Here is a 27098-nt window from a genome sequence, read left to right as displayed (position 1 = left end):
TGAGATATCGTAATTTTTTTCCTTCTTTTTTTTCTTTTTCTGTCTTTATACACATAAACACGACAAGGAAGGGAACAACATGGGAAACAAGTAAAATAATACTCCAAATAATTCTAATAATAATATTTTACAAAAGCAGCTAAATTTGGGGCAATTTGTCAAATATGACACCCGTGTTTATGTTTCCATCTGGCTGCATTTCTATCATTCCATCACTTTTTGTGACTGCATGTGTAAAATGACATAAAAAAATTAATAATTAAAATAAACATTAAATGAAATAAAGTAGAATTAAAGGGAGGATGTTACCGGAGCGGAGATACGTTCATGTGTGTATGTGTATATTGATTTTAGTTTAATTTATATCAGTAAATGTTTGTGTGTAGCTGTTCATTGTAGATTGTAGAAAGTCCATTTTTGATGGTGAGATTTGCCCTCTAAAGAGCTAAATGTATGCAGCCTGTGGGACTAATTAACAGCTCCTGGTTCTGAATTAGTCTCACCTGTGCAGGTGTTGGTTCGTTTCTGTCTGAAATTTTCTGTGTCCCTCAGTTTCACCTGATGAAGATCCAAAATGTATTTCTAATCAGTTTTATTGCAAGCAGAAGAACAATCTCCAGAAGTCCTCTCTTGTCCTGCTGATGGATATCTCCTCCGGCAGCTGTCTACAGAAACTACAGGTATGCATTAACTTTTACAATCAAGACTTTCCTTTATTTAACCCCCTTCTCTTTTTTTGTGAAAATTTTCATGTAATTTTCTTGTACTTTTTAAAAAAAACTAATTTCTTGCTTATTTCTGGATAATTTTCTCTCATTGCCTTCTCTCCATGTCTTTGAAAGAAATTCATTCTGGAAAAAAAAACAGTTTTTGGATTTTGTATTTAAATTTAAATCAAAATGAATCTGATCCACATCCTGTTCAGCCTCAAAATTACATTTGTCGTATCCCTTGTTTAGACCTCTTAGAGCAGGTAGCACACATCTTACAAATAAAGATACCATTTTCTAAGCATTGAGGGTTTTATTTTTCATAGAAGCTAAAGCTGTCAAAAATATTTAACTGAAACTTGTAAAGAATCAATAAAGAATTCCCAGCGGAGCATTTAACCCGGCACGTAAACACAGTGAGTTTAACCAGCGATAGGACTTGAGTGATTGCCCCTGCGACCTCGCGCTGTTGTGAAAGATTCTTGTGCTTTGTGTAGACAGTCTTGATTTACTTGCATGCCATAAGAAATGATACAAATTGCATGTCACTTAAAAGCTTCTTGGAAGAGTCAGATCCATTTCCCAATGTGATTTGTAATCGTCTCCAGACGTAGCTTCTCCAGTCGTCTCCCACCTCCTAGATCACGACTCCGACATCACGAGTTACTCTGCGGTTTCTCCCCGCGGGGACGAGGGCAGCGGTTTTTCAAAAGAGAACCTCTACTTGCGATTCAGATGTGTGTCTTGCTGTTTTGGCAGAGCACATCAAACCGGACAACCTCGACAATATTATCATAAAGGCCTGTCAAAGCAGAGAGCTGAATGTTAAGTAAATCTGCGGTGGAGGAAGAGTGAACAATAGCTGTGTTGAAACGTTGCTGTATGTGAGTTGGCCCGGAGTCCAGAGCCTCGCCGGCCTTTTTTTTCCTCAGCAGGTGTTCAGATATCAATTATCAGTGGTTGTTTCTTCAGTCTGCGTTTGCTGTTTAATCTGAGGATTCCCCGCTGAGGGAAAATACACGATAAAAAGGTATCGCTTCGATTTCTGTCTGCTCGACCTTCCTCTGTCCTGTCTGTGTCCGAGCGTGGAGGGAAACTTAGATGTCAGCCAGCCGCGTTGGGGTCTGGTGTTCATGAGAGGTCTGTTTTTAGTTTGCCAGACGCTGGCTGATCAACACAAGGTTAGAGGGAGTCCCTGAAAAATATTGATATCACTAGAGGCACTTTTCGGTGGAATTGGATATGAAAACGTTACATGCAAATAGTGTCCCTGTTTTTTAATCTCTGACTATGCCTTTGGTGGTTTGCAGCTAGTCTCACAAACCACTGGACCGATCAAACTCATATTTTTTGTGCTTATTTATGCTCGAGGACCTCTTGTGGTGATAAACAGTTGTTTAAAAACCTGCTTTATTGACCGTTTTTTAGCTTCATTGACCGGTGACTCTCAGATCGTCGTATCCAGCCGGAAGTGTAGTTTTCTGGAAAGAGAGAACCCGAGTAAATGAGTCCTAAAACCCAAAAATCATTTTAGCACTCTCGGTTCCCTCGTCTTAAAGTCAGCGGGGCTTTTTTGGTTCTTTTTTGTTTGTTAGAGGCTTTAAATAAGGTCTGTAGTTAACCCAAGCTTAAGAGACTTTCGTGATTTGTTCTACGACATAAAATGTGTCAGTAAATACACCACTCGTGATCTTTGAAGCTTTACGTGTTTAGAAAATATGTTTGCTAACAAGTGGCTAAATGAAACTACAGAGCAGCATCTCAGGAAATCATGCTGAACTCGGCTTTACAGCCTCATAGCAGTGGTAAGGCGATGGCGGTGTACTTCGTTTTCGCCTAGCATTAGCTTTTTACTTCTGGAAGCTGCATTTAGACTTTAAAATCCTGAAAATGGTGTTTATTTGTGAAGATCTTAACAAAACATGTAAGTATCATAAACTTTTGTTAATAAAAGAGCTTATTTTCTCCAATAATCCGAAATCCAGTGGAAAAAATGGGCTTTTTGACGAGGGATTTCCGTGTCTGCCTACAAAAAAACGTCATCCCTGGAGTACTCTATAAGTCAAGCCGCCCTTGCTTCTTTCATGTGTCGTTTTTAAGCGGCATTATCTTTAGCTGTAGTGTCAAACCGATGTGTAGAGAAATAGGTCACTACGCTTGAGTAAGCACAAGGAACCCCGAATCAGCATAATGGTATCGTCACCGCCGCTCCACCTGCTCCCTGCACAGTGCGTCCATTTTACAGCAACTGTTGGCCTTAAGGAGGGGGGGTGAAATCCCTCTGAGGCGGCCCGCCGACCTTCTCCCTACGAGGTGTTTATTGCAGCAGGTTGGACTTTAGGCACTCGAGCTATGTGACCCTCCTGATCCCACATTTGTATGAAAAAACAGTCCTTTCATTCCTCGGGCCGGAGCCCCTACCATCGCTAATCCACGGCCTGAAATCTTAGATTGTGGGAATACGGCAGAGAAACGTCTACCTTTCAACTCCGTTTGATTCTTTAAGTGTAAAGAATTTAAAGGCACTTCTGCTCCGACGGTGATAAACGTGGCTTCAGATGATTTCACAGGAAGTATGTGCACGTAAACAACTGCACAAATCTTTCCACCGTTCTCTTTGTTCTATTTCAATCAGTCAGCGAGCTGGCAGCCGCTACCTGGAAAATTAAGAGATTTCCTTTGAAAATGTCAGCCTCAACATCGGTCTGATTGAACAATCGCCTACGCTGAGCCGCGGTACATGGTGACGGGTGGGGGGTGCCAGATAGTGAGTTCAAAACCTTTGGCTGCGGTGCTGTTGACCACTTGTGACGGTTTTGAGACAAGGCGTCCAGTGTTCACAGAGCAGCTCTCCGTGGATGAGAGCAGACTGGGGAGGCTACAGCTGCTGATAACGCTAATGCTCTGGACTGATTTGAGTCATGTGTTATAAGATGAAAGCAGACGCACTGAGGGTGAAGTTTAAAGTGGTAATCTCCGGATTCGTGTTGCTTTGATTTCGGTGACATCTGTGGCGCTAAGCGGTTATTGCTGTGGTGTTTTTTTCACCACTTTTCCCAGAAATCACTTGTCAAACAGAGACTTTTATTTCCTGTGAAGGTTAAATGTTTTTGATGTTGACAAGACGTGTATGGCAGTGTTTTATAAGCTCTAAGGTTCTTTAATCTCTTGGTTTGTATCGACAGAACGAGCTCCACAAAACTTTTTAGCCTCTTTAAGCTGCAGGTTACCTGCCGAGCAGCGAACAGCACACACGCTTAGCATCGAGTTATTAAACTTGGAGCATTTAGCAGATAAATAAATAGCCTTATATGTTCTAAGGCAGTGGGTCCCAACTGGTCCATTCACAGGATTTCTCCATCCGTTCAGGGTTTACACGTTATATGAATTACCACATATTCAAATTTATTTCACAAAATGTAAATAACACAATGGTGAATACAAAAATAAAAACGTACTGCAAGTTTAAACAGAAGCAGCACTCAAAATAAAAGCTCTGCGGCAGATATTCACTGTACTTCAAAATAATTTGTTAGCAACCACCTTTTTTTTATTAACAATAAATAACATCTTCAAAATTTGGGGACGTCAGTTTCCATTAATTTTGTTTGATAAGCATAAAGCAGATCACGCGCTCTGGTGGGAGCTAATGTTAGATAATCAGCTTTGATGCTTACACGTTGCTGAACATGTTGATGCGGGTACATAACGCCCATCTTCAGGTCTCACTGTTAACCATATTAGCACCGCTAGGTGTGCTGTCACTGCTAATGATGACAATAGAGCTAATGTTGCATAAACGACAATACTTAATGGCTTTTACGGCTTTAAATTTAACCGGTATCTAACCAACAACCCATTGTCTTTGAGACAAGTGCTTCTGCTTATTTATTTCTGCATTTAAGGACTCAGTCTTGGAGCTCCCATTAATTACGGAGTCATCCAGAGATGACGAAGAGAGCTTGCAGTGCTCTGTGCATTGACAGCAACATCACTAATTTACACTTTGTTGCATTAACCTATTATTGATACATCAAATTTTCCAAGTGTGAAAATCTTTTCCTGTATTTTTGGCATTTCTACTCAGGTTTTTTATGCACAATTTAAAAATTCTCATATCGGCTGAACCGGGGATGCTGAAATGCTGATTTATATCCGAGTTTTACGACTCATTCTTGGAGCATGTACCTGACTACACGCCGTATGGGAATGGAGTGTGTGAATGTAAACAGGATGTGGCGCTGAGTCTAATTCTATACACTCACTCACTTAGCGCATGCCTTTTCCCTGCAGTGTACACACACCTGCGACACGGCCCTGTTGGCTGTTGGCTGGGCGCTATGAAAGGTTAAATAAACTCACATGATTAAATGGCTGCTGCTGTGAATAATTCACCAGCTTGATAAAGTTGATGCGAGTTAAGGACACAAAACTCGAGGCAAGTGGATGTACTTTGTGTGCGGACTTCCTGCTCACCAGTCACTGCTGTCTTCCACACACACACATAAACTAAACATGTGCATAGGTGTTGGGCAACGGATCTCATATCCGAGACACTTTAAACATAAACACGTGATCTCAAGTGTTTCCTATCCATCATGTCATGGACACGGAGGAATGAGGAGCACAGGGGGAAAAGTTTGTGATTTATTGACAACGCCTTTATGACTCTCCACACCTTCACTTGTTCAGATGTGAGAGGGCTTTTTTTGTGGAGGTAAAGGCAAAACGCCACCGCAGAGACGAATGTGCGTTATCTTTTTAACTCTGACACTTACAAATTAGTTCCTTTAACAAGGAAAGGCTGGCCATTACAACCAGAGTGAACTAGTTAATGATTAATTTTGTCATTAATTATTATTTTATGAGCTCTTTCATCAACCTGCTCTCATCCATCACTGTCCATAGCTGTTTTCTATCACCAGCAGTTGGTTTCTGTTGAACATTTTGGTGCTAGTGACAGTTTTTACTGAACTAATTTACACACTTGGAGGTGCATTTGGCTCCACTGTTGAAGTTTTAAGATATCCATCTTGTTTTTATGTTGGGAGGGAAAGAAATAGTCCCTATAAACAGTGACGGCAGTTTTGAAAGCTCATTGCATTCAACACGTTCTCATCCCAACTCGTCAGTGCCGTTCACGTCACGTTATTTCCTTGTGCAACAAAGGCATGTGGTTAGGTTTAGAAGAAAATGTCATGGTTTAGCTCATCATTCAGAATGGAAACAAATAGCTGAGGTGAAAGTCAAGGGTGTTTAGCAGTCCACCACCCCTCCCTCCTGCCCCTGCAGGGACTTTGCAGCTCCTTATATTACGTCGTTATCTGCAGCGTTTCAAACCGACATCGTCTGGTGGCGTATCAAACTGCCACAACAGGTGCCATCTGGCCGCATTACAAACGACGCTTCCCGGCGGTGTATGAGACTGCTGGAAAAAGGTGGCTTTTGGCATTGGTGTCACTGACAAAGTGGTGGTTTTAAGCAAAATGGAGTGTTTGTTTATATTAATCTATCTTAGTTTGTCTTTTAATTTATCTTTTAATCCATCCTATAATGTATTTTTAATGTATTCATTTTTCTCTGTCTTGGCCATGTTTAATTTCATTATTAGTGCTATTATTCCCATGTTTACATATATTGTTTGAATTGTATTTATTCTTATTGGTATGGGTTGTGATTTTGATTTTTGTTGTGTTGTTTCTCTCTCTTGTCTGGCCCTAATTTGACATTATTGTTTGGCTCTTATAGTTATGTTGCCTTTGTAAGAAACCCCTCTTGCTTTGCCTTGTTTGTCAAAGCATTTTGTGAACTCTGTTTTAAAAGGTGCCATATGTATAAAATTATTATTATTGTTATTATTATTATTATTATTACTAAGCATTAAAGCATGTAAACATGTTCTATTAATAACCCAAAACACAAGAACCAGAAAACCAATACTATATGACCTTTAAGTGAGACAGTTTTTCAGTCATTTAGGTGAACTAACCCTTCTATTTATTGATTTAAATTGTCTGCAGCTCGCCCTCTGTCTGCAAATACTATCAATGTGATTTAAATCCTGTTAAACATCCTGTTACATGCAGATCTAAACCCACTCAGACACACTGAAAACATTAAAGGTTTTGAGCTCTTTTTTTTTTTTTTGTTAGATTTTTCTGAAGAGGCTCAGAAAAGCGAACGCCCACTCCAATCTGCATCTGCGGGTAGCTGGTTCACATCGAGGCAGCCGTCTAATGAGAAGCATTCCTGCGTGAGAGAGGAGAAGATGGCCGGTCTGCAAGTCCTTTAATTTTCAAGATTTGTACCTTTGATTTTGGCTTCCCCCTAATCACCCCACTCCAACGACACCAGGTTGCCTGTGTGTGCATGTGAGTGTGTGAGTATGTGTGTGTGTGTGTGTGAGGGGATGGGGGATTCACACATGTGGTTTTGGGTAGTCTTCAAGGGCAGGCCACATGTTGCTGGAGTTGCTATCTGCTTGGCGAAGGTGGTGCCGAGGATGAAATGTGATAGGCGATGTTTTTTCTTCTGCCTCGGTCCCACAGAGAGGAATGCAGACAGTTTGGTTGGGGGTCTGTCATTACTCCCAAATAGAGAGTAATCTAATTACTGATGTCAGTGACGTCTAGCTCCTGTGTGTTATATCGCATGATTGCAGTTGGGTCTATCCAGTGCAGAGCTGACGAACCTCTGGTGACATTAAAATGACTTGCACACTTTTTCTGAGCTTTTAAACTTCAAAAAGCGAAAGATTGACAGGTAGATATGAAAGAATTTGTCCTGAAAGGATGTTTTCATATTAATGACATACAGAGCAAAGAACCCACATATATAGGAATCATGTTTTATGTGATTTAATCTCTTGATCCTCATTTTCCTTCTTTAAACTTTCCCTCAAGTAATCCATGCTGTAATGTTTGTTTGTTCCAACACTTCATCAAAGTGTTGTTAAAGCTGCACCAGATGTCCTGTGCATCATTGTATGCACAGATCCTTTAATTTAGTCTGACATATTTGGTATTTTTGGAAACTTTGAGATCTCCACAAGAATGTAAACTTCATTTCTGGAGTTTTAACAATGCTTGGCCAAACAAAATGAGTTTGTAGCGATTAAAGAGTTCAAGAGGTTAACCCTGTGATTGCAATTTGGCTTGATTTCTTTCAAAAACATGGGAAGATGGCAACCGAACAAGAAAAAATAAATTAACCAAAAATTAACAACAAATTTGTAGAAAAAAAGTACAAGAAAAAAAAGTTAAACAAACAAACGAACACAGAAATAACCTGGAAAAAAATAGTTTTGTAACATAATTTTAAATATGTAATTATGATCGTTATGAAGCTTATTAAATATAATTTAAATACTAACTTCTTGCAATTTGTGGAAAATTTCTTGCCAAATTGCTCATTGACCTTGTTCCCATGTTTTTGAAAGAAATCCCACCAATTTGCTGCAAGTTCAAAGGTTTAAATACTTGTGAAAGGTATCTGAAAGTGCAACAAGAAAAGTGATGTCACTCCAGGTTTCAAAGGGTTAAAGCTCAAATACCCCTTTTCCACCAATATGGAATCAGTTGCGTTCTGGTTCCCACACTTAATTTTGAGTCATTCGAAGCATTTCAGCCAACAAAAAAAAGAGTTCAGAACCCAAAAAGCTGGCTCGCAGCTGGAACCAAAAAAATATTTCTTGACCTGAAGTGCAAACTGTGACGACATCAGTGTGATATTCTGAAGGCTGGAAAAAGAGGATGGAGAAGGCAACAATGATGTTAACTAGATGTTAAGTTTGAAATTACTGAGGGAAAGAAAGTGTGCAGGCTCATTAATAGTTGGATCTATGCCTGTTTTTTTGGATAAAAACAATTATCTGTAATCATAGAGCAAAAGTTTGCAGGTGACCAGTGCGATCCGTCTTTTTGCTAGATTGCTTATATTGTGCGAAATCCTCTAATGATGACCGATGCAGGATGCATAATGTTAATATATCATAATACAAACAAATTGACCAAAAGCAATTAAAATCACAAATTAAATAAAAGAATAAGCCTAAATAAGTCACCCTCAATTGTTTCATTATCTAGCAAAACATTTATTTAAACAAAAACAATGTGTGTTCACCACTGTGGTGTAATTCAATACAATTCAATTTAATTCAGTTCAATTTAAAGAGGCTTTATTGGCATAGGAAAAAAATATATTTACACTGCCAAAGCAAGTGTGAATGGAAAAAAGTACACACAGTAAGTAAAGATTTAGACATTTATTCATATACATGTCACTTCTGATAACCCAGAAACACTTAGCAAAACTGTTGGGATTGAACGTACCCCTGCTGTGTTTCCTTCTACTTTACATTGTAAATATCCTACATTTCCCAGAATGCATCTTGCCCCAGACTCCCTCTATGCCGCAGTGAGCTACAGGTGGTTTGAGAGGTTTCCAATCAAGTCATGCCAGAAGAACTCCAAACACAGCATGCCCTGTGGCTGCATCGTATTACGGTAAATTCTGCCTTCTACAATTGATTTCTCCCGTACAGCTGCTGAATGTTTGTTACAAAATGTTCAGTCCCTGAAGACGAACTCTGTGTTTGATTTTGAGGGACTGAAACCAAAATCTACTCTCAGAAAGATGAAACACTTTGCTCTGTGTTGTGTGCAACACAGAGCAACTGCATGGAGACAGGAATGAGTCTGCAGTAGTTTAACAACAAACAGTTTCATCTCAAGCTCCAATTATAAGCTTTTAACTCTCTAGTTTTGCTCTCAGCTCTGTCGTGTGTTTGGACAGAGTCTTGGAAATGGATCTGTTGACATGCAAGTTAAGTTTTTAGAACTTCTTGTAAGTACTGACTTAAAAATCCAGGTCAGACAGCCAGTTGTCATGAACTCATTGATGATTAGTGTCTTCTTTTTGTCAGTTAGCTGTGATTGTTTTGCCTCAGCAGCATAAAGCAGCATAGACAGAAACATCTGGACTCACTTGTTTAGCATCTGCGTGAAAAGAAAGCAGCATCAGGACAGATCTCCTAGACGTTAACTCAGATGTGGAATATTTGCCAGCCAAAAAGATTTATGCAGTCTGGATTTATGCAAACCTTTGTGTCTCTGCTTTGTTTGAGGTATTGGGAATTAAAGTGTTTCAGGGCTTAATTTTTGTTTTTGTTGTTGTTGTTTTAAGTTTGTAACAAATGCATATATGAATACATATTTTGGACCTCTTTATGGGGCCTCTAGGGGACCCCAGAAAAAGCTGTTAATACAACTTTAAAATATGATTAAAGTTGATATGCAGTTATCAACAGTTGTCTATTTTTCAACAGATATGCAGCAATGTGAACATTTTTAGGCATTATGTTTGTGGCCACCTGGAGAATCTAAGACAGGGGTCTCCAAACGTTTTCCCTTGGAGGGCCAAAACTGAAACTTGATGGTGGACCATGGGCCCAAAGCAAACACCTGTTATATTTTAAAGATGCAAAATGGCAGAAGGATCCTATTTTCCTTATTGAAATGCCTTTTTCTCCATGCAAATCTCCCTTCCTTCTCATTTTTTCTTGCTGTACTTGTACCAAACTGACTCTGTGCAAAGTGTCACTCTCTATTTTAAGAGCATTTTTCTCACAAAAATAAAACAGCATATACAGCAATTTATATTATAGTTTTTATGCTTCCTCACAGGCCGATGTAGAGAGCTACGCAGATAGCTGAGTCCGTAGGCATTACGTTTTCCGGTTGTCCGTCCATCCCATTCTTGTGAAAGTGATATCTCAAGAGCAAAGACAGGAATTTATTCAAATTTGGCACAAACGTCTCTGCAGACTCAGTTATGAACTGTTTCGATTTTGGTGGTCAAAGGTCAAGGTCCCTGTGACCTTACATTCATCTTGTTCCAGTGAATGCCATATCTCAAGAAGTCCACGAGGGAGTTTACAAAAATTCGGCACGAACGTTCACTTGGACTCAAGATTGAACTTACTAGAATTTGGTGGTCGAAAGTCACTGTGACCTCACAAAATTTTCTTTTGGCCATAATTCAAGAGTTTTTACGCTAATTATTGCAACATTTCATACAAATGTTTAATATGCTATAATAAGGAAATGATTACATGTCATATACAAAAGGTCAAAGGTCAATTTTAATGTTCTGCAAAAATACTTTTCTCTAAACTGTAAGTGCAACTTGACTGATGTGCAGAGGCATACAAACAACAATTGTAGTTTTAAATACATTTTGAACTTTTGCTAGAAACATTTGTAGGGACCAAATCAAACCTTATTGTGGGCCCCACTCTCAGCAGCACTGATTTAAGGACGATATGTTCTCCTTTTAGTAGTTTTGTGTCCACCAGCTCTTGAGCGGCCCTTTAAATGCTAAAAGCTTCACTATATTCACCAGATGGCTGCTAACTTTGGATTTTGTTCCACAACAAAGAGAGCTACAGTTTGGAAGAAATGGAAGAAAATTCCAAAATATTTGAAAAGAAAAAGTGAATCATCGATGGCATATTGCAAAAATGTTACATAACTTCACATTTGATTATCCTTCCTCGATGATTGACGTTAGTATTTGGAAAATGCATCTTTCATCTGGACTGAAATGAAACACTCTGCTGAGGTCATGCCATTAACTTGATAATAAAATAAAATCAGACTTTTTGGAAAGAACACCAGCTTCCACGACCTCCAAATGACAGTCTATCTCCCCATGTGGCTTTGTCAACAATATTCAACAAAAAGCTTCTCCAAGCAGTGATAATTTTAACAGTTTCTGGGTTCGTGTTCGGTGCTTCCTTCGCGGTGAAGCAGCCAGCAGAGCGAGACGTCCTGCGGGTCAGAAGCCTCAGCGCCGTGGAACAGATGCACACGATTAACTCAGGCTACTTCAGATTAGTCGCCTTTTGAAGTTCAAGTTCCTTTTTTGTGACATTTTCTTTTGGAGACCAGCGATGCCTCGTAACCCGAGACAGAGGGGAGGGCTGGGTGAGCTCGGAGTGGAGGCAGGGGGAGGCCAGTGTGGGGGTCTTTTTGGGTGGTCTGCCCCAGAATTAGGAATGCTGAAAGTTTGCCTTTGAGCTCATACAGATTGCTCTGTCCCGCCGTATCTGATTGGGCCTTCAAACCGTTCCACCTCCTAAAATGCACATTAGATCTTCGTGCTGCACTGAAATGTATCTGCGACCTACGCAGTCATTACGGCATGATCTGATGTTGAGAACAGATACCAGAGCGTGTCCTTACTTCACAGTTAATATTTTCAATATTATTTGCAAAAAGCAGATCCAAAGGAGGATTCTGGGCAGCCACAGAAAGAAATACTTATTTAAAAGGTTTATTTAAAGCACATTTTAAACAGAAAAACAAAACATTGAATTAGCTTTTGTTATTTTTTTTTTAAATGCTTATTGTGATGGACACACATTTGCACAAAAGCACAATACTTTTATTATTTTATTAAATCATCGTGATATGAAAAAATGTTTCCAAAGATGGAAAATTGTTATTTTCAACAGCAAATAAGTAAAAACATAGGGCCTCAATGCCCATGAGGCTATGACTGTTAAACTGCTTAAACTGCTTAAACTGTAAAACCCCAATACAAAAAACAGTTGGGACACTGTGTAACACATAAATAGAATCTGCAAATCTTTTTTGACCAATATTTAATTGAATGCAGTACAAAGACAAGATATTTGATTTTAAAACTCATCAATTTTATTTTTTAAATTTTTTTATTTTTTCCTGTTAATATACACTCATTCTGAATTTAATGCCTGCAATATGTTCCAAAAAAGTTGGGACAGGAGCACAGTTACCACTCTGTTACTTCAACATTTCTTTAAGCAACACTCAGTAAGTGTTGGGGAACTGAGGACACTAATTTTTGATGCTTTGAAAGCGAAATTTTTTAAGATGTTTTTTAGGATTTTGGGACATTTTTAGGATTTTAGGGCATTTCTAGGACTTTAGGGCATTTCTCAGATTTCAGGATGTTTCTGGGATTTTAGCAGGTTTCTAAGATTTCAGCTTCAGTACATTTCTAAGATTTTAGGACATTTCTAAGATTTTAGGACATTGAATTCAGCTGCTCAACAGTTTGAGGTCTCTCTGTGTTATTTTGCACTTCATGATGCACCACAGTCCAGATCTGTCTTAAAGAGAGACATGTCTGGACTGCAGGCAGGTCAGTCTAGCGCCTGCACTCTTGTTATGAAGCCTCGCTGTTGTAACTCGTGCAGCATGTGTCTCGTTGTCTTGCTGGAATAAGCAGGTATGTCTCTGAAAAAGACATTGTGTGGATGGCAGCATATTTTGCTCCTAAACCTGTATTTGACTGTTTACTGACAAGTGTTTTCCAAAATGCTGGTGAGCCCATGTAGTAATATCCTTTATACAGTCATGATGGTTTTTAATGCAGTGCCACCTGAGGGGTCAAAGGTCATGGTATTCCGTGTTGGTTTTCAGGTTTGTCCCTTATGAGCAGAGACTTCTCTGGATTCTCTGAATCTTTTGATTATATAATGGAATAAAGATAGTAAAATCTCTAAATTCTTTGCAAGTGGGCATTTAGAAACGTTTTTATTAACCCTTTGAAACCTGACCAAAAACATCCGGAGAGAAGGCAATAAGCAATGAAAGAAGAAATTGCCTAAAACCTTAAGAATTAGTAAAAAGTAAAAGAAAATTACCTGATGATTAAAAAAAAAGAAAGTAAAAAAAGAAGAAAAAGTTCCTAAACAATTCTGATAATTCTGTAAATAATTCTTAATATTTAATTTTCATCATTTTAAATATATTTCTCTGTTCAGTTTGTGGAACATTTTGTTTGAAAGCAGCACAAGAAAAGTGATGTCGCTCCAGGTTTCAAAGAATAAACTTTATGAACTTTATGCGGTGGCATTATTAGTGTCAAATATGTCACCACAGCAGATTGAAGTAAGGTCGTTATAATTTGTTTTAGACCTGTAATTTTACCACCTGTACTTACTGCTTAGATTTTTGTTCACATAATGTCAACACATTTGTAGTAAGAGGAAGTTTTATTTTGAAAATACTGATTTGGAAATGACATGTGGAAATCAGTTTTATCATGCATTTATCAATATAAACCTTTCAAGTGCGTTGGCCTTGGTGGGCCCAGACCTTTACATGCCTGCAGCCCCAGATGAAACATTTCACTCGGCTCTTCTCTTCTGGACGAATGTGACACATGTTGATGTCAAACACCCCTGAAATACAACGTGATGACAGCTTGAATGCTGGTCCAGCTTTTTTTTTCAGTGTGTGAACTGTGCAGCAGTCAGGGTGTGTTGTCACAGGCTCGGGTGGCTGCAGGCTGCGTGCAAGACAGCGAGGCCTTTAGTAGATTTTAAATATATAAAGGACAGCGATTAGGATGTCTGCTGCACTGTTAATGGTCAAAGAGCACTCTGCATATTATTTCTTGGATAAACTCCAGTTTGGCTGATGGAGGGCTGAATGTGAGGAGATTCTTATCAACTAAATATACCTCTATTTGAGCTCTAAAACCTTTTAAATGAAAAAGAATCCATGTCAACTTGTAGGGAGTGCATCTATAGTATATTCCCAGGGTCCTCTGTTCCACAGCTTAATAATATGATACCTTAAGAAGACTTTTTAAAGGGTTTTATATTCTCAGCATTGCCTTTTTTCGAGGTAAAATGTCCATTATGTTTCTGAGTAGGTTATGCTGAAGTCACCCACGTAAAGCTTATAGCTTAATGATGATATCGTCCTTCAAACATACGCCTAAAACATAGACGTGAATATCTCCACAGTGGCTTTATGTATATTTATCATTGAAACTGCATTTGAAACATCCATTTTATTTCATTTTTTTGCAGTTTGAACTGTGAGGCGAGTCCTCACCAATCTCTTACTATAAGAAACTCTTGGAACATAAGGATGACCTCAGGCTATGTAAGTACAGATTTTGTGATCCATTAATTTTTAACTATGAAATGACAGCATTGTATGATCTGATATTATTTAGTATTTGTTTTTCAAGTGGAGGTTGTTTTTCTTGCAATGCATTCACCTTGCATTATTATTGTCAAAAAAAAAAAAAGAGATAAATCCATCAGATAAATGCCACAAAAACAGCAAATATCTGTGTCCCAAAGATTTGGCTAAAAAACTCTAATCTGTTTATCTTAATTAAACAAATTAGGTCATTCATAATCTTTATATGATAATCTTTCCAAAAAGCTGAAGAATCCCTGACCTCAACTCCATATTTCAGCATTTGTTAACCCTTTGGAACCTGGGCAAAGTGGTCTGATTTCTTGCAAAAACAAGGAGAGATGGCAGTGAGCAACTTTATAAGATATGGCCCAAAAACAAGAAAGAAATTAGGAAAAAGTTACAAGAAAATTTTAAAAAAAGAAAAGACGTTAAAAAAAATTTATAAGAAAAAAAGAAAATGACCCAAAAATATCTGTATACATTTTTTTATGTAGTATAATTTAATAGTATAATTATAATGATTATTTTGGACATGTTTCCTAGTTTATTTATTTACTAATTTTTAAAATTTTTCCCCTTAAATAAATAATTTTCAGGTCTTTTTCTTGTCACCTTTTACTAAATTATTGCGGTGTTCAGTACATTTCTTGTCAAGTTGCTCACTGTCTTTTTCTCCATGTTTCAGAAAGAAATCAAACTAATTTACTCGGGTTTCAAGGGGTTAAACAGCTTATCAAAGGCGTCTGAATGCAGCACAAGGAAACTAATGTTGATCCAGGTTCAAAGGGTTAAATGCTGAAATATTCTTAATTTGATAAACATTTATTGAAGAATGTTTTGACATACTTTTTCTGAGAGTGAGGCACACACAAAGTTGAAACTCTATATGAATTTTACTGATATTAGTTATCTATCCTAGAGGTTAACATGAGTTTATGAATGCTGTTGCAAGAGTACAACTCCACAAATAAATATGACGGATCATGTGTGACTCAGAAACTCTGGAACCAATATTGCTTTGTCTTCTTAATTCAAAAAGTATGCAACAAAAAGAAGCTTGGCTTGGAGAATCAGTCACTGTTCACAAATGTTGGGGACCCATTTGTCCTTTTTCATAAATGTGATATGCATTTATGAAATGAAAACCAAATGTTTATGACTGATAAATTGCTTGGCTCAACCCACTACCATATGTGTCACAGAGATGGATAAATGTGTTCCTTCTTCTGTAACGTGCAACAAACTGCACACAACAAAAACAAAAAAAAGAAAAAGAAAAAAAACATAATAGTGTATCTTTATCAGCATGTTACTGGATAAGCCTCATAAATTAGAGCGAGAGATAATAATGGAACGCAGCATGAAAATAATAACAGCTCTCTATAAAACCTAATAAAAACATGACTGCATATATCTGAAGCAGCCAAAAAAGAATTTTCTACAATGTTTCCACCACTTTTAAGGAAACCTCTATTAATAGAGGTAAATAGAAACTAGTATTACCACCATGTGGTTGTATAACCTCCACAAACCACTCAAGTTGTAGTCACAGTTTACATCCATGTCTGTGAAAATATGGACTTTACACACATCTTCCCCCAGTCACCAATTCAGTATCTGTAAATGTGTCCCCTCTGTTCCTGAAATATGATGTTGAGTGATGGACAGAAAAGTGTTTTATGCAGAAAGTTATGATGTCACAGTGAAGTTGACCTTTAATTTTTTGGATAAAAAATGTCAGGATTTTTATCATTTTGACCGAATAGACATTTGTGTGAAGTTTTGTCATAATTAGCATTATTAGAATTATTGCGTCATGGCCAAAAGCATATTTTTGTGAGGTCACACCGACCTTCAGCCACAAAATCCCATCCAGTTTAGTCCAAGTAGACATTTGTGCTGAATTTGAAGAAGAATTTAAATAAATCCCCTCACTCATAAGAGTGAGATCGATACATAGTCACTGGCCTTTGACTACCAAAATCTCAGGAGTCCAAGTGAACGTTTGTGCCAAATTGAAGAAATTCCCTTCAGTTTTTCTTGAGATATCGTGTTCACAAGAATCAGACGGTTGCAAGATTACACATACCTACTCTCTACGCTACTCTAGTCATTATTGAGTTCAAGTGGATATTTGTGCCAAATCTAAAGAAATACCCTCAAGGCCTTTGTTAGATATTGCGTTCCCTTGAATGAGATGGTTGCAAAGTTAAATTGACCGTGATCTTTGACCTATGGCCACCTAAATCATATTAATTTAATGTTGAGTCAAGATGAACGTTTGTGCCAAATTTGAAGACATTCTTTCAAGGTGTTCTTGAAATATTCTTGAGTAACGGCCAAAACCATGTTTTGTGAGGTCACACTGACCTTGATCCTCGTCTTTGGTAACCAAATTCTAATCAGTTTATTCTTTAATTGAAGTGGATGTTTGTGCCAAATTTGAAGAAGTTTCATCTAGGCTTTCTTGAGATACTGCATTTACAAGAATGAGATGGATGCAGAATCACAGTGGCCTTTGACTACCAAAATCAGGTCAATGTGGTTTGTGTAAAATTTGAGGAAATTACTTTTGGTTTGTCTTGAGATATCATGTTCACAAGAATGAGATGGTTGCAAGATCTCACCCACCCTTACCTTTGATCACCAAAATCTAATCAGTTCATTACTATGTCCACGTGGATATTTGTGCCAAATTTTTAAGAAATTCCCTCAAGGCCTTTGTGAAATATTGCGTGTAAAAGAATAAAATAGTTGCAAAGTCAAATAGACTTTGATCTTTGACTTATGACCACCAAAATCTTATCAGTTCATCAGTGAGTCAAAGTGAATGTTTGTGCCAAATTTGAAGGAACTCCTTCCAGATGTTCTTTAAGGATTCTTGAGTAATGGCCAAAACCATTTTTTGTCTGCACACTGACCTTGATCTTTAAATTTGGACACCAAGTTTTAATCAGTTCATTCTTCAGTTCACGTGGATGTTTGTGCCAAATTTGAAGAAATTCCCTCAAGGCTTTTGTGAGATGTTACATTTTGGAGAATAAGATGGTTGCAACATCTAATTGACCTTGACCTTTGACCACCAAAATCTTTTCAATCCATCATTGAATCAAAAATATTTGTGCTAAATTTGAAGAGATTCCTTCAAGGTTCTTTCAAGGGAATGAGAGAGACAGACGGACAGTTTGAAAACATATTTCATAACATATTCAAAACACAAAACATATTCTGTTTTGTTAAGAGATGCATGCGACAGAGGTTTTTCAGAGACGGTTTCCTCTGATCAGCAACTGTACAGTTGGTCCCTTCACACACTCGCAGGGACTCTGACAGATCATGAGGCAAGTGTTTGAGATAGTTAAGATATTGTCAGACATTTTCCTCGGTCACTCCTCCCATCTGTTTCCAACCTGCTGGAGGGACCAAACAAAACGGTCCTGCCAAGAGATGGAGTCAGTGAAATGTTTGAAAATCCATTGCCTCGCAACTCATCAGTAATGAAGTGTTTGAAACAATGCGGGCTGGAGAGGAGGAAGGGGAGGAATGAGACAGCTTCAGGCCCTGTGACAAATCCTCTGCAGGTTTCTAATGGCTGTAAGAGTCACACAACACTCTGACCGGGCCATTAACAAACTCAAGTCAGAGGCTTGGAGCCGCTTTTACTAATCAGTGTCTTTTAAAGTGACATTCAGTCTTGACTCAGTGTTTCACTTTAGATGGTGACGGTGAGAGAATCACATCTGGGCTCTCTGATGGGCGGACAGTGTTCGGTTGCTGAAGTAAACTCCAGCATGTTTTGCAGTCAAAATTAAATCAGTTCAAAATCATTCCAAAGAAAGCAAATGGTAGGGTTTACCAAAAGTTGAACGGTTCATCTGACAGTAATAACTCACTCTTTAACCACTCTCTGAGCGAGTGTACTTGATGTTACTGTTTTTGTGAGAATCAGACTCCAGATTATAGGTTTTCCCGTATAAGGACTCTGCTTTCGTGTATTGGCGCATGAGATAAAAATTAATAGTTTTTTTTTCTAGGATTTTAGGAAATGAGGGGCTTAGCTAGGACATCTGTGGGGTGTGGGGGATCCTCCACTGCTACTTTTTTTCTTTTTTTATAAACAAACTTTATTTTGATGCTATTTAATGCACTCTGGAACCTTATAAATAAAAATAATAAAAGAAAATTAAATTTAAGGAAAAAAATTATAAAGTCCTCCAAAAATCATAGACAAACACAGGATAGAATAAAGTTATAATAAAAATGCAATAAACAATACCATTAAAATTCTGTACAATATATAAATTTAAAAGAAAGAGCTTCAGTGGTGGCTTGTGCAAAAAAATGCACAAAATGTCCCAGAAATGAGCAGATGTTTACAGTACGAAGTATGAAAAAAGAATGTACCAACACACTTTAAACTCCTCTAATATTGCCCCGATACTTCAAACGACAACTCCCTGTTACACAGTCAGTCACTTTTGGATGGACATGGACGGCGTGTCAATTTCCGCTCATTATACAGCATGCATTGTGTCTGTCCAAAATTTGCTTCCATTTCCATTGGACATGTACACTTTTCAGCTTACATTAAATGTCCTAAACACACAGACACACACACACACACACACACACACACACACATACACAAGCCGCTGCTTCACATTCAGTGTTCGATGCACAAAGCACCACATACCCCAGAGTTACGCATAAAAGAATGGGGATTATCTTTTCAATTTACCCAGCCCTTGGTGTTATGCAAACAAGATGGAGTGGAGAGGGAAAAAATCCGGTTAGTTGGACAGCATGGAATCTATTTCTTGAACCCAGAAGAGCGAGATCTGTCAGGCTTTAAGTCCTAATATGCTGCAGCTGATCCCTCCAGCTTTCACAGCCTCATTCCATCTTTCAATCATAAGATTATAACAGATTCTTAATGGGACACAGACTCCACATTCCCCAAGTCCATAAAGGCCTACAGGCATCCAAATCATATTGTTCACATTCAGCTTGAAACAGTCTGAAGATGACAAAAAGTCTGTGACACACACACTGTTCTCATCAGGCGATGGCCGGGAGCAGAGGGAGGTGATGATGTGCACATTGTGCTCAGCATCACTGGTAACTGTGAACCTGAAGGGGCACGAAAGAGTTGTCATTGTTTGTGGATGAGAAAAGAAGGTTGAATTTTTGGAAACTTTTCAGTAGACAACTGCCAAAGCTTTCCAACCAGTTTAATTTTGTATTAGTTTGCTCGCCAAATCTAGGTTCCAGATTTTATTTTTTTTTAGTATGAAATTCTCTGTTTGCTTCCCCAGACAGTGTTTCCTCACTGACCCATGACGAAGTCCTGGTTGACAAAATATTTGATTTGACTCAGTCAAATCTCATATTAGCTTCGGTGAAGCTTAAGATTGTCTTTCTGCACAAACTAGGACAGTGGATCTTGTCCCTAATATACTATGTGGGCACAGCACAGTGGCATATCTTTGTGGCCAGTATGGAGAAGATGAATGATAGAATGACTATGAAGAAAATTGGTGTGTGAGTACACTATCAAGATGGACTCAAAAACCTGGCCCTGTCCTTTAAAGAAGTATTTCACTGCAGGAAAGATGGTCTCTTCATAAAACTAGGATGTCTGTGGAGCAGAAAGAGGGAAATACTTTTTAAATTGGTGCAACATGATTAGAGAATACAGAGAAAAAACGAGTTTGGCATTCGCTTTTATTCAAGAGGCAGAAAACCTGCAACTACCAGAATGCACTGCACCTCAACAGACCACTAAACGCACTGACGTTGTTTCCAGTGGTCCTTTTTACACAATGGTGGCCAACTGGCAACAAACAGTCGCATATTACACTTAAACAGTAAACTAAAACATGTCTCTGAAAGCATTTGAGGTTAGAAATAGGCAACACAGTAACAGAATTTTGGTTTATATTTGATCAGCCCTGTTTAGTTTTACTGACTAATCTCAGTTTTTTTAGCCTCCATTTTCATTATGTTGGAAACAGCATCGTGCCCAATTCCTATTCGCAAATTCTCACTATTACAGCCAAACAGGGCACTAAAATGTGTTTCTGAAAACATTTTAGAAAAGAAATAGGTGGTTCAGTCATATAATCTTGATTTATATCTGATCATCTCTGCCTTGAGTTTGAGACAAACACCCTGTTTAGACCTCGCATTAACGTCTAGGTGATCTGATCACAGGAATAAACGGCCAACAAGATGCATTTCTGCTCCGATCACTCAGGTAACTTGTTGAGGTGGTCTGGGATGCATATGACCACATATGTTTTGTAGTGTAAACGCTAACACTGTCCTCATGCAACCCTGACAAGGATCATGTCATGGGTGCAGGATGCGGTGGTTGCTTTGGTGACAGCACGCTAACACTCTGTAACTTACCCATTTTAGGTCGAGTTGGACGGAGTGTTGCATGACCTATACCTGTTTCTACTCAACCAAGGGAGACATTGATTTCTGCTGACAGCGATATCTCCAGCTGAACAGACACAATTGCTAAGGTGAGTGAAAAGCGTGCTACAGAGCAGCTAGCATAAGTGTGCACGTAATGACGTATGAATGAGGTATGAATGGTGATGTGTCTCGGCTGTCAACTTGTGTTTTGATCATGGAAACGTGCTAATACCAGGTCTAAACAGGCTCAAAGAGAGAGGGGTGGGTCTGTCTCTTGATGCACTTCTATACTTTTGGCGTCTGTGGTGGCAGCATGACTGGCGAACAATACAAAAATACAGAAGTGCAGGCTGTTGTTATATGGATGTATAAAGAGACCTGGATACAGCATTGGAAGCGGGCCCCCTTTTAGTCCTATAAAAATTGCTCAGTGGCACATTAAGCCAATAAAGCTCAACCCAACTTCTTCATTATGGCATCCACAGAGCAAACACACAAGGCGATACCTCAACATTTTGCAAAAACAAAAAACTGTATGGCTGTAATTGCGATGCGATTAAAGTCCGTAATTAACACATTAATTTTTTTTAATCGTATTAATCGCTGGCCAACAATCCCGTCTTGAAGAGGTTGTACCAAGCTGAGTTTTGAAGCTAGAGTTACAATAGTATACCATATGAAACTAGAAGACCTACTGAATCCAGACACACCAACCATGCTGTGCAGCTTCTCAGGAAGGGTGTAGAATAACGCTCCAAATTTAGGCTACATTTTGGCAACGGAAAAACAGCACGGCCATTTCACAGGGGTCGCTTGACCTCTGACCTCAAAATATCTGTATAAAAATGGGTTCTGTGGGTACCCATGAATGTCCCCTTTACTGGTTTGCATACTGAATGCTAGCCCCATGCATTTTTTTGCTGTCCTGTCATTTGATCCCTAATCAAGACTTGGTCTGATTTTATTTATTTATTTTTAAGCAATAAAGACTCTCAGACTGTGTATAAAGAAGAATTCTATTATAGAAATGACTTTTCTTCTAAAAGAAGGACTTTGTGAATATATTGTGATAAAGCTTTGTCCCTTCTCTGAGCCAAAGACAAAAAGCTTAGTCTTAGTTTCTAATCATGTGTTGGTAAAACACAGGGGGCCTCTGGAGTGACCCGGGAACACAGCATTTAAAGATGTTTTCTGGGTCGCTGAAGCAGAACTCAACACTCTCTCACCTACATTACGTTCACGCACGCACGCACGCACGCACACACACACACACACACACACACACACACACAGCAGTGATTCTGCATCACTCCAAACCTAAAAGATTTCTTCAAACATACTCTCAGACACACAAACTGAAGAAAGAGCGAGAGCTTTTCGTGCTTTGTGGAGTTAAATTACACACACATGCACCCCAAAATGCAAACAGGCGAACACGCACATCCACAGTGACTTATGAGAGTCAGACACTGCTGAGTGGCTGCATTGTTGATGACAAGGTCCCGTGAAGGAAGGACAGGCTTCCTGTCTGTGATCTTGTTGTCGTGGAGACAGCAGGGCCCAGTCAAATAGATTAGTTTCAATCCTTTGATCTCTAAGAGGGAAACCAAAGAGGATCTTTAAGCGGGCACCACTTCTCAGACTTAAAACAAACCACTGGCATAGTTTTGGAGTTCTTCTGTCAACGACTTTCGTCTGACTGGAAAAATCTGGATTTTAAATCTCTTAAACCAGCATCTTGTTGGTGCGGTAACATGACAATTTGTCTGAGGCAGGAAACATTTTATTGGCGAGGTAAATATCAGCGGGGCAGAGACCAAAGTATCACTCCATGGTGACATGTCAGTTACCTGGCAAGTTTGTGCAGCCAACAGGAACTGCGGTCGAACTCTAAGTCACAATATGAGTTTATTTTTCATTCAATCATGCAACACAAACTCAAACACTGCAATTTTGTTGTCAGAGACAATGACAGTAAATCTCTCTTGAAACTTGAGCAGTTAGCTTTAGGCGCGTGTGGCTAGTTTGAACATGAAAGGTCAGCTAGGCTAACGTGCTAACGTACTGTAGGTGACTTAAGGCTGAAACATTTTCCTCTCAGCTTCATCTCACTAAGGTAAATGTGCATTGTGTGTATTTTGATAGCAATGCCCCCCAAATTCTCTACCTGCCCCACTAACGCTAAACATAGGCATCTTTAGCCCCAAATAATTCTCACTTTGGACGATTATTGTCACTAAAGCAAGGATACTCAGCTTGCCTGTGTCGTTGTTACATCCGACTCCAAGGCCTAACCATCCATTAACCTCTGACCTCAAGATAAGACCCATATAAACAAAGCATAATACACCTCACCTGTACATGTTTCTAGGATTTAAGAACATTTCTAGGATTTTAAGACATTTCTTGACTTAACGTATTTGGGATTTTAAGATGTTTTTAGGATTTTAGGACATTTTTTCATATTTTAGAAAGTTTCTAGGATTTGTTTTCAGGATTCTAGGACATTTCTGGAGTTTTAGGATGTTTCTTGGACTATACGACATTTCCAGGATTTTAGGCCATTTCTAGGATTTTAGGAAATTAGGGGCTTAGCTAGGACCTCTGTGGGGTGTGGGGGATCTTCTACTGCTACCTTTTTTCTTTTTTTATAAACAAGCTTTATTTTGATGCTGTTTTATGCACTCTGGAACCTACTTAAAGTACAAAAACATTCTCATTTTTATTTTTATTGTGAATTTTAAAAAAATGTTTGGCGGGACACATTTAGCCTGTGGGCCGTAAGTTGAGTATCACTTCCACAGTGCATAAAATGCACAAAATTGAGCTTGGTTATCAAAAAGATTTGGCTAAAAACATGAAACAGTTCAGGATACATGCCTAAACAATAACTCACATCATACTGCTCCCATTCCTCTGTGAGCCTCTGTCACCTACAGTTACCCACAACACCCTTCTCTGCATATCTCCACTGGGACATATGTGTCTAATCGGTTTCTTCTTTACTCAAAATGGATGTTTGTGCCAAATTTGGAAAAAAAAATCTCTCAAGGTATTCTTGAGATATTGCATGACCAAAATGAGACACAGTCACAGTAACCTCAGTCTTTGACCTATGACCACAAAACCATAGTTAGTTAATCTTTAAGTCCAAGTGGACTTTTGTGCCAAATTTTCAAAAATTCCCTTAAGGTGGTCTTGAGATATCACGTTCACTAGAATGAGACCGATAAGGTCACAGTGACCTTGACCTTTCACCTTTGACCGCCAAATTCTACTCAGGTATCCCTTGACTCAATGTGGACATTTGAGCTAAATTTGGAAAAAAAACAAAACAAAACTGTAAAGGTGCTCTTGAGATATTGCGTCACAAACATGAGACAGACTGACTCACAGTGACCTTGACCTTTGACCTATGACCACCAAACTTTAGTTAGTTCAAGAGGATGTTTGTGCCAAATTTTCTGAAATTTCCTTAAGGCATTCTTGAGATATCGCGTTCACCAGAATAAGACGGACGGACTGCTATTATCGGCACAGAGGCATAAAAAGCATGATTTTTGAAAATGTAACTTTTGGTGAAGACCACATTATGACTTGTTTAGGAGCCGAAACCCACATTCTAGGACCTTACGCTTACTTGTTACTTGGGAAACAATGAGTCGGTCCCAGCTCTGCCAGTAAGTCAGGTTGTACTGTATATTTTCAAGCTGTCAATACGCCTCTGCGCCAAAGTCAACACGACAAACTCTGCCGTGTATAATTATGCTCCGATTAAATTGTTTGTGATCCTGCAGTTCATTTAAAACCTCTTGACATTCCCCGACTCAAACACTATCACTCACACAACTGCTCTCTGTATTTGTCTTTAATAAACAAAATCAGCTCTTAGTTGTTTTCTGTTTATTCTCCGCCGGAATTCGATTGCCCTCCAATCAAAACACTTGGATCGCTCCGTTGTATTTAGCATCTAACATCCTTTACCCCGCCATTGTGCTGCCCTGCTTCGGTTTACTGCATAAACAGTTATTTGACATGTGAGGTAAACATTTCATGTCATTTCTGCCTCACAGAGAGACGGAGGAGAAACAGAAAGGCAGCAAATGGTGGAAATACTGACTTTCTTTCTGCCATAAACTTTCCTTCCTCTCCGAGCAGACGGCGAGGGGAAAGCATCATTATGAAGAGGTCAAATTAATCTCTCTGTCTGTAGCTTTCATTGCTTTTCATGTCTTCTCTGCTACATAAACGTCCCCGATGACCGGCGACCCCGAGGGAAATTCTTAATGTACGCCTTTATGTTTCTTGCGGTGGAAGCCAAAGACGGAGCTGCGTAGGCTTCCCGCCAAGTTCTACAGTGTCATATGAGGGTCATAAATCAAAACTATTATGAGGTTTGTGTAATGGTACAGTATGGAGCGGTTATGGAGAGTCGTGGAGGAGACGGATTTGATTGAGCTCGTGTTCTGTCATGCTGCTGATGCTGGTGTGGTTGTTGGTGGCCTGGTGGTCAGACAGACGGTCCTTCAAACACAGGAGCAGGGTACAAAAACCCGCTGTGTCAGCAAATATTCGGCCTGCTGAAGTGTCCTCACGGGAAAAGTCAACCCGGAAAAACAACCAACCACCGGAGATGTACAGTAGATTTTCAAGAGCCTAAATCAGGGATACTCTACTTTGCTTGGGAGCCATTTTTGCAAAATAACAGGAGTCCGGAGGCCAGTCACGGCGGCTCCGCACGTGTTTGTAGGATTTTAGGACATTTCTAGGATATTTGAGCAGTTTCAAGACTTTAGGATATTTCTAGAATTTCAATTTAAAAGGATTTTAACACATCCATAGGATGTTTGGACATTTCTGGGATTCCAGGACATTTTTAGGATTTTAGGACATTAAAACAAAAACTATTCTCAGTGTGAATCATTTTATTTTTATTGTGAATTAGAAAATGGTTCAGGGGCCACCTCTCACTCTGCCAGGAGCCCGAATTACAGGTCACAAGCTGAGTTTCACAGGCCTAAATTATTTGTTTCTCTGACTGACCAAATGAAGAAAAGATAACACCAATGTGGTTTAAAATCAGAATTACTTTAAAATATCTTAAAGTTAAACTGCAGGCTGCATCTCCTCTAAAGTTGTTGCATATAGAGAGACCGATTTCTGCTCAGACTGTACTCTGAGTGTGTTGTTGCAGTAAAGCAACAAACAGCAAAACATGCTGCATTTTGGTTAAAAACTGCAACACTTGTCTTTTCACTTTTGGGAACCAGAATAACTCTTGCTGTCTTGCTTTTACTGCCACCATCACTCCCTCCACCCGCAAAGAAAACCTACAGCCAAAAGGAGCAAGTTCAGGCATGTTCTTTGGGTGTAGCCACAAGTCATTCTGGGAAATGTAGGAAACTGCAAACTGAAGTTGAAGAACATGAGGCAGGTTAGATACGACACTTACAATTGCAGATTAACTTTGACCGCTTGCTTTAAGACCTCTGCCAGTGAAAACCAAGTTTTTAATTTTATAATGTGTCATTATGGTCAGGCATTATGTTTTCGGGCTTTGCTGTCTATTCCTTGTGCGCAGACTGAGCTGTGTTTAATAACATTTATAACTATGAGAACTGGTCTCTCTGGCTGATATTAAAGCTGTCATAAGTGCAAGGGTTAATGAATTTGTTGGTATTTTTTCATTGTGCGTAGGTGTTTTAAAATGTCTACATGTTACTGTATATTCTCGTATCTTTTCATTGTGGTTATTGTCTGTAACTTTTTTCTCATGCTGCTTTCTTGGACAGGTCTCCCCTGGAAAAGGGATTATTGACCTCAATGGGACTCACCTGGTAAAAAATGAGTTAAATAAAAAGAAAAAATTTGTCTGCACATCCATAATTCTGTTGCTGTGTCAGTCTCATTCTCGTGAACTTAATATCTCAAGAACACCATGAGAGAATTTCTTCAAATTAGGCACAAATGTCAGTGA

General features: G+C 38.9%; 1 long non-coding RNA gene across 1 annotated transcript; it reads left to right on the top strand.

Annotated features, from left to right (window-relative positions):
* Positions 1 to 563: 563 nt before the first annotated feature.
* On the top strand, positions 564 to 26975 carry LOC121950977. The gene is made up of 6 exons (XR_006106370.1): positions 564 to 680; positions 6863 to 6985; positions 9092 to 9214; positions 14578 to 14653; positions 21119 to 21228; positions 26914 to 26975. It is a non-coding gene; the product is annotated as an uncharacterized LOC121950977 (long non-coding RNA).
* The last annotated feature ends 123 nt before the right edge of the window (positions 26976 to 27098 follow it).

The sequence above is a fragment of the Plectropomus leopardus genome, chromosome 12 (assembly GCF_008729295.1).
Source record: "Plectropomus leopardus isolate mb chromosome 12, YSFRI_Pleo_2.0, whole genome shotgun sequence".
Taxonomy (NCBI): domain Eukaryota; kingdom Metazoa; phylum Chordata; class Actinopteri; order Perciformes; family Serranidae; genus Plectropomus; species Plectropomus leopardus.
The sequence above is the reverse complement of the archived record's forward strand: the minus strand, read 5'-3'. Positions and strand labels throughout refer to the sequence as shown.